The sequence below is a fragment of the Archocentrus centrarchus genome, chromosome 22 (genome assembly GCF_007364275.1).
Source record: "Archocentrus centrarchus isolate MPI-CPG fArcCen1 chromosome 22, fArcCen1, whole genome shotgun sequence".
NCBI classification, from domain to species: domain Eukaryota; kingdom Metazoa; phylum Chordata; class Actinopteri; order Cichliformes; family Cichlidae; genus Archocentrus; species Archocentrus centrarchus.
Window position 1 is genome coordinate 16,435,559 of NC_044367.1, and position 7,752 is coordinate 16,443,310.

At 40.0% G+C, this 7,752-nt stretch overlaps 1 protein-coding gene across 1 annotated transcript in view; it reads right to left on the reverse strand.

Moving 5' to 3' along the window:
* stxbp6 (syntaxin binding protein 6 (amisyn)) overlaps nucleotides 1–3,777 on the reverse strand; it is a 74,510-nt gene extending 70,733 nt beyond the window's left edge. The window contains exon 1 of the mRNA XM_030718950.1: nucleotides 3,508–3,777. The gene's annotated coding sequence lies outside the window, so the exon portion shown is untranslated. The remainder of the gene's footprint in view (nucleotides 1–3,507) is intronic.
* Nucleotides 3,778–7,752: the final 3,975 nt, after the last annotated feature.

The following is a 7,752-nucleotide window of genomic DNA, read 5'->3' on the forward strand; positions in this document are numbered from 1 at the left end:
ATATTGAGAGAAGGGTTCGTTTAAAGCATTACTCTTCATTTCAGGCACGTTCAGCCTCCGTTTAAGGCTTCAGCCTTCATCTCAAGCGTTTTAATAGAGGTATTACACAGTTGTACTTTTTTCCTCTTTAATTTGTTGAAATCGTAGGCAATGTGTTTACCCTAAGGTATTTTGTGTTATATAATTTTATATTATTATATATTGTTATATTGCATTATATAGCCTATAAAATATGCCTGCCCTGAACAATAAAGAAATATCTGTTTAACTTCGAGTGTTTCTTTTCCTCGTTTGCAGCCGCTTACTAACAATCATGAATTAGGATACGGGCCTAATGTGTGAAGAAATTATCATGAAATAGATTGCTTTAACATATTTCGCTTTTAAAATGGAGTTGAGTAAAATGTATATTTTTTAGGCTATAAGGATTGGCCAGTTTTTCAATAGACGATTCACAGCGAACCTACTTTAACCCTCAGACACGGCATTATAAATTTGTTGTTGCCAGAATGGCAATGACCAAGTCGTAGTGCATTACTCAAGGCCCTGTGTTATGCCATATTATAGTGTAGTACGGTAGTTAACTTTTCAATGACTATTACAGCGTTCCACTGGTGGAGATATAGCGCAACAGATGTCGCCACGACAGCGTGGCTGAGCCTTTATCAATGCTGTGGAGATGAACCGTATTGTTTTGCACCAGCAGTTGTAAAATCGCTTGTTATAATTCCATGTACAATGGAGGAATATTTGAATTATATTTGTTAAGGGAGTGTTGAGGAACGACACAACACCGCATAGCTCGAGCACTCAAATGCCGAGATGTAGGTTTTATTGCATTAATCAAGCCGACGTTGCCCCCTACTGGGCATAACAGGACATAGCTGGAAAGCTACCTCTACAATATCACAATAGGTTAAGGCCGACACAGGCTACAGAAGGCCTAATTAAAATAAAAAAATAAATAAACTTTTTTCCCGGGATTCCCGGGAAATGGCTCGTCATTTCCCGGGATTTGATTCATGTCATTTTCGGGAAAAATATTAAACCCTAATGTAGAGCACTTACTGATAGATGTCTTAAACACTGCCGGGATCATCAGCACAATGAGGCATCAACAATACAACGTAAATGTATATCAAAAAGGTAAAGAAACAGAATTATCAGTCTTTTTGGCCAAAATACTGGGTGACGGCAACAATCACTCGCCTCAAACTTTCAATTGTTTTAACTCAGCACCCGTGCTGGAACTTCATCGCACAAAACCCAACGTTAAATATGCCGGCAATGCTGTGATTCTGGCTGCATTTACAAGTAAAATGATGACTGAGAGAAACACAAGCAACATAATGAATCTTGATACCCCCCCCAACAAGGTGCACAGCTGTCTGTCACTAGCTGAAACCTTGCTGTTCTGTGTCACTCGCTGAACAGAGCAGATGGTGGAAAAGATGTGCCAGCAGCGGAAGAGCAAGACCGTTCGCAAAGCAGAACTGTCTAAAGTTTTGGTTTTTGTTTGTTTGTTTTTTTTGTTTGTTTTTTTTTTTTTTGGGGGGGGGGGGGGGTTGCAGGATGCTTCTTTGAAATTTTTAATGAACAAAGTCACTAAGGTGGCAACAATGAGCTGACGTGAACTGCGATGAGGAGAGAGGAATGTTAGGCATGAAATTCTATACATTCCCAAATTTACAAAAGCCATGATAAAGAATATCCACTATGTGTTGCAATTACTTCACTCTAGATGATGTTTCTTTAAGCATTATTTTTCATATTACCACAGTGCTAGTCCTAGCTGTTATCTAGTACACGTATAGCTCCAAAAAGACAAACAGTATGGATTTCTCCTCCATTGTTGTTGCAGATCTAGAATGTCACAGCCGGTCAGTGTGGTTGTCACACCCCTGTGAAAGTGAAAGTGACAACAGCCAGTATTTTACCCAAAGTTTAGCATTTTTCAAGAACTGTCAATAAGGCGGGGGAAACACCAAGAGGAAGCACCCCTTTATCTTTCTTGTGTCTTCATTTTACTGCTTTTCCAATTAATTATATTAAAACACAGAACAGTGCAGAGCAATTCCAGGAAAGTCTCAGACTTTTATCAGAACCCCTGGCAGGCTGTATTTGTTCACTATATGATCCACTGCAGAAATAAGGATCTTTATCTCCTTATGTCTGCCTCCGAGGATGCGTCCTGTCTAGCAGCAGAATAAGCTGAGGTAGTGGACACACAGGGAGGGAGCCAGTTCACCAATTTACATTATGACTGTAATTGGACACTGAATTATGGGGAAAGGTATAAGCTTATCTTTTATGGCATGCCAGAGCAAATTAAACCCTGAACTCCTGTAGCAAGAAGCAATATTTTAATGTAAGTGGGTTAGTTAATGCCACCGGGAAGCACAGGGGTAGGATTAGGAGCCTCACAGCTAATCTGAACCAAACACCCTTCCAGATCCCAACATATCATGGAGATTCGAAAGTAGGAATTGCTCTGGGACTTGATGTAGCAGTATTTAAAAACAAGCAAAGAGCCACCACTAGGTTTTATGATATATTTAAAGGCAAAGCAAACATTTTTTCGTCAAAACAGACATTTGTTTAATGTACCTTTAAAGTGAAAATACTCTCATTATTCCCTTGTTTTTAAAGCCCCACGGTGGCCCCAGGGGGCTCAAAACAGCTGCTTGGTTTGCATGCACCTTTGGACTGTTTTATTTTAGCACAAAGGCGCCAAACACTTCATTTCAGATAATCCATCATACAGATTACCCAAATATCAAAACTGAATATTTTAGATTCAAGAAGGGACAATATTTAGTCTTCAAACACCTTGGTTCTCTGGAAGGAATTCAAACTAGTAACGCTATTTTTTTTATTTATTTCTTTTTTGAACAGCTTCAACACGTGTGTGCAATAATGTATGTATAATATCTGGAGGCACCAAGTGTGGATCTGATAGTCTTCTATAACCTGACACTGTGACACGAAGATGAGTAAACAAGATGACAGAGAAACACACCCCACAATCATAATACTCGTGTTGGACAACACCCAAGTTCACTTTGGGCTCACAGGAATTTCACTGGAATATTAGTATGTGCTGGGCTGGCGCTCAAATATTAAAGGCTCGGCACAAAATATGTGAGCTATTTAAGTTTAATTTACAACACAGCGTGGCAACAAATGCAGGCTTTAAAGTACAAAACAGGGAGGTGAACGCGAAGATATACAAAACTGTTTCAAACTGTGTCAAAGCAATGCTTAGTGTTTACCTCCAAAAAGCCCAGTAAATAATCATTACAAAACAAACCTTTGATACATAATTTTTTTAAAAAACTTGTGTTAAGTGCGCGCGCGCGTTTGTATTGATTCTACCGCAAAGTGGCTGAAAGGCTGTTGACGCAGCCTTCCAATCGCTCATCAATAACAGTCCATATTCTGATATTAATATACAGCTAGAATAAAATATAAATTCAACTTTGTAAGCGTGACGAGGAGGTTACTCACCGATGCGTTCGCGCGAGCCGTTTCCACGTGCGGTCAACAAATCCTCGGTTTAATTTCTCTCTCCAGCTGTCACACTTCACCCACTTTTCAGCAGCTTCTTCCTTATTGTTAGCCCTCTTCTCACAATAAACGGTAGCATTTCGAGGTTAACATCGCGTCGACTTCACTTCTGTGATAGTTGTTGGTTTCTAAGCCGCGGAAGGAGAGTTTTTTTTTCCCCCTGCAGTCGTTTTTGGAGAGCCAGCCTGTCTGACTGTGGCTCTGTCTATGTATGTGTGAGTGTGTGTGTGTGGATGGGAGACCAGTAGCAGGTTCCCAGACACACAAACCAAACCCACCCGCCCGCCAATCACGTACAGTATCACACCACCGCGTAGTGTGCTCCTCACGTCTGCATGTTTCGCGACACTCTTTAAAGAGCCGGGGAAGAAAATTCCCGGGCTGAATGGAATCCGTGGCTGGATGTTTATTGTGGCTAGAAAAGTCATAAAAGGTTTAGCACAGTTTACTTTATGGCGTTTTTACTGGAAATATACAAATACAAAAGTGAAAGCAAGAGGACAAATTATAAAATGTGTCCAACTATGATAATTCAATACAATAACTATAAAATTTACCAAGATTAACCTTAACACTTACATACACCAAGCACCCAGATTCTACTTTTTTTACATTTCCAACTGAGATTAAACTAGAAATAGAATTCATTTATTCTGAGCTAACTGAGATTAAACTTAATACAGAGACCAAAAGAAGGTGTGAGGGGTCAGAAGATTATAAAGACACCTGAGCTGCCATTTCAGTGAGTGTGGGAAACACATGGAATCCCCACACATGTAAGGTTTCCCCACCACTGCTTTGAATGCACAGACTAATTTGAAAGAAGCAAGTTTTTTTATGTTCTAAGTGTTGAGTAATATTAAATTAATAGTAAACAGTAATTAAGGATTAATAATCAGTTTATTAGTTCAATTAATATTAATGTCAGTGGGAAGAAAAAAAAACTCCCTTTTAACAGGAAGGAACCTCCAGCAGTACCAGGATCAAGGAGGGGAAGCCATTCGCTGCGACCAGTGGAGGTTGAGAAGAAAAAGAAGAGAGCAGAGAGAGACAGGACCAAAGGCAAACTATAGGCCTTATTATGAGGGAGTTCTTGGCCTGGGTCAAAACTGACCCAAACTACAGAGTGAAGGAATGAAATATGAACCGTATGTAAAGGGTTAAAAAAAACCAAAGTAGCTTCTCTGCAGTGATATTGGCCTGTCTCTGATACTGACTTCCCCAAGGTCACCACTAAAACATTGAGTTGCAGCTTCAAATATGATACACTTAAGGCTGCTGAACTCATAAAAATGAGCTTTCTAGCTTATGAGGATATTATGGGTGTAGTGGTGGAGAAAAGACAATGCTGTCTGTGTCTCAAACACTGATTACTATATGTAGCCTATGCAGTATCATCTGCAAATCATTTAGCCAGATCTTTAAATTGATAGTTTAAACAGGCCTACAGTGCTTGATGATATTAACCTCACAGTCATTCTGATGATATACTACAACATGATGGCAATTATGACAATAATATGTGTTATTATTGCACATTCTGTATGACTCAAACTTTAAGTATATGTGATATCTCCCTGTAAGACCTCTTGAACAGTAACTGTGGCATTGCCCATAAAAAAAAAAGAAAGAAAACAAAACTAGTTTACCTATGTTTGCATATTTGTTTGGACGTGTCTCCCCTGGTGAAACAAGTTACTAGACTCCTTATAGTGTCACCTTATGAGGAAACAAAAGCATATAATGGTGTTATATTGTCACGCTGCTCATACTGTCTGTGGCTCAGACATTACAGACATACAAACATGTGGTTATACAGCAGTATCTCATACTATGACTGCTAACTAGGGCATTCCCCAAGAGCAGCTAAAATAAGAAGTTCAACTTCTTTGAATTACTTGTTTAGAGAGGCCTACTCTACCTGAACACGTTCCAATTGCTCCCCACCGGACATGTGTGAGGTGTCAGCGTTCAGGATTGTCAGCTCTGGACCATCAGCTCTGGTTTTTCTACAGCCATGCCAAGAGAAATCTGCTCCATGGGAATTCACAGACAGACAGACACACACACACACACACACACACACACACACACACACACAGTGGATGATTTTGTCTGTCTAATGTTTTGCTTTGCTGGTTGTGAGTCATCCGTGTTCCCCACAGATCCCTAATTCCTCTCCTGATAGATCTGGCTTCTTTTATATGTTCTGTCTTCAGACTGAAGAAGAAACTTGGAAACCTCTGCTTCATCTGTGATAACTCATATTTTATGTGCTTCTGTTGTGTTTTGGGGTTTTTTTTTTTTGTTTTTTTACCTCTGAGTCTTTGCAGTTGATCATTAACATGTTGCAAAGAGAGCCAATGAGAGTTTAAACCACCTTTGGACCCTCTGCTTCATAATAAGCAGAGGGTCCGCTATACTGTAGCAGATGTCCTCAGGTCAACGGATGATATATTAAATGCATGATAACATATCCACTTGTGGCTGGAAAACAGCAGCCCTGTAATCAAAAATGAATGTTTCTGTTTTTTTCCATCAAACTTTCATTGAAAACACCTTGCAGGGGTTTGCCTGGCTTTACATTCTGAAGCCAGAGGAATCTACTGCAGCACTTTATTCCTTGTAATATAAGACTACGTGTATTAATGACAGATATGAATCAGTTTGTCACTCAAGAGTACAATTTATTTACCATTCCACTGATGACAGCTACAGCTGATAGACAGGTGACTCTGTGCTTCATGCAGGGAAAGAGGAAATCTTCGCTTGGCAAATGGCACACCAGTAATTAAATATGAATGTTTCTAAAACTTTCTTGGGATCATATTGCAGTTTGTCTGGCTTTGTTATTCAATGCAGCAAGCAGCTTAGGAATCTGGCACAGCATGTAGTTCATTTCAGGAATGTGGAATTGAAAAAGAAAAAGAAACCTCTTGATCTTCTGAGGCTACCTGAGGCTACCTTCAGACCGTCCACTCTGATTTACAGAAGCCCTTCTGTTATGGTATAAATTTGGATCTGAAGGGAATGCTTGACTCCAATAGCTGTGAGGCCTGTAGGATCACTGCAAGAAAGTATTCTGACACTGCACTGCACACACTCTGTGTTCTCCTACATGAGTAAACACTTTTTACGGTAATGACTCACATTTTCCAGGTGGAGGAAACAGCAGAAAGTGGCCAAAGGGCGAGAAACTGATGCATATACACACACGCATACACACAGAAGCTGAGAGGATGAAAAGGGCATTAGCAGGCATTAGTTTCCTGCTTTTGAGTTTGGGATTTGGGGCACTTGAGGCTCCCTAGGGAGAGCCTGGTCAGTGATTTTTCTCTGATGAAAGAGGCAAAGCACTGAACCAAGTCAAGGTTTTGTACGACACCACACAAGTCTCAATAAAAGCCTGAAGACTGATTGCCCAACAAAAATGTTGAAATTTTTGGATGCATGACACACCACAGAGACTGACACATCCTTCAGGTTCCTCTTGTGTGGTTTGAAGTTTCCAAGATGTGTTTATGGGACTGGAATATTTGAGAGGGAAAGGCTGTGGAACAGTTATAGCCATTCACTGAAAATGTTGCAAGAACTGTTCACAGTTTAGAGGAGCATCATTAGGTTTTATCAAGGTGATTACAAGACAGCAGTCAACAATTGTAAATGTCACTTGCAAAATCTATATTTTTAGTAAATCCCGGCAGTCAGTGCTGTGACTGTAACATACTGGTAACACACAAGAAGCACAAAATGCAACTAGTTCTGTCATATTACTTCCTCAAAACTGTTTTACTGTAACACTGAATAATATTCAAACCCCTGTTGCCTCTTTTCAGCTGCATCATTATATTAAATAGACATTCAGATGCATTGTGCATCATTTGACATTCTTTTTAACACAGACGAATGTATTTCTTTCTATTTCCTCACAGCCAGAAAAATTATATAATTTCAAGTTTTCTCTTTTATGGCCTCAATTTAGCCAGCATTTCTCCAGTCAGTACTTTTTTTTTTTTTTCATTATTAAAACACTCCCGAAGGAGGCGAGAGCTACTGTGAGAGCTCTCTCTGGCACTTCTTCTTCTTTGGCTCCAAGCCCCCCCCCCCCCCCCCCCCCCCCCCTCACTCTCTCTACACTCCCCCTATCCCTCCCGCCAAAATCCTGGAAAACATACACATCCTTTT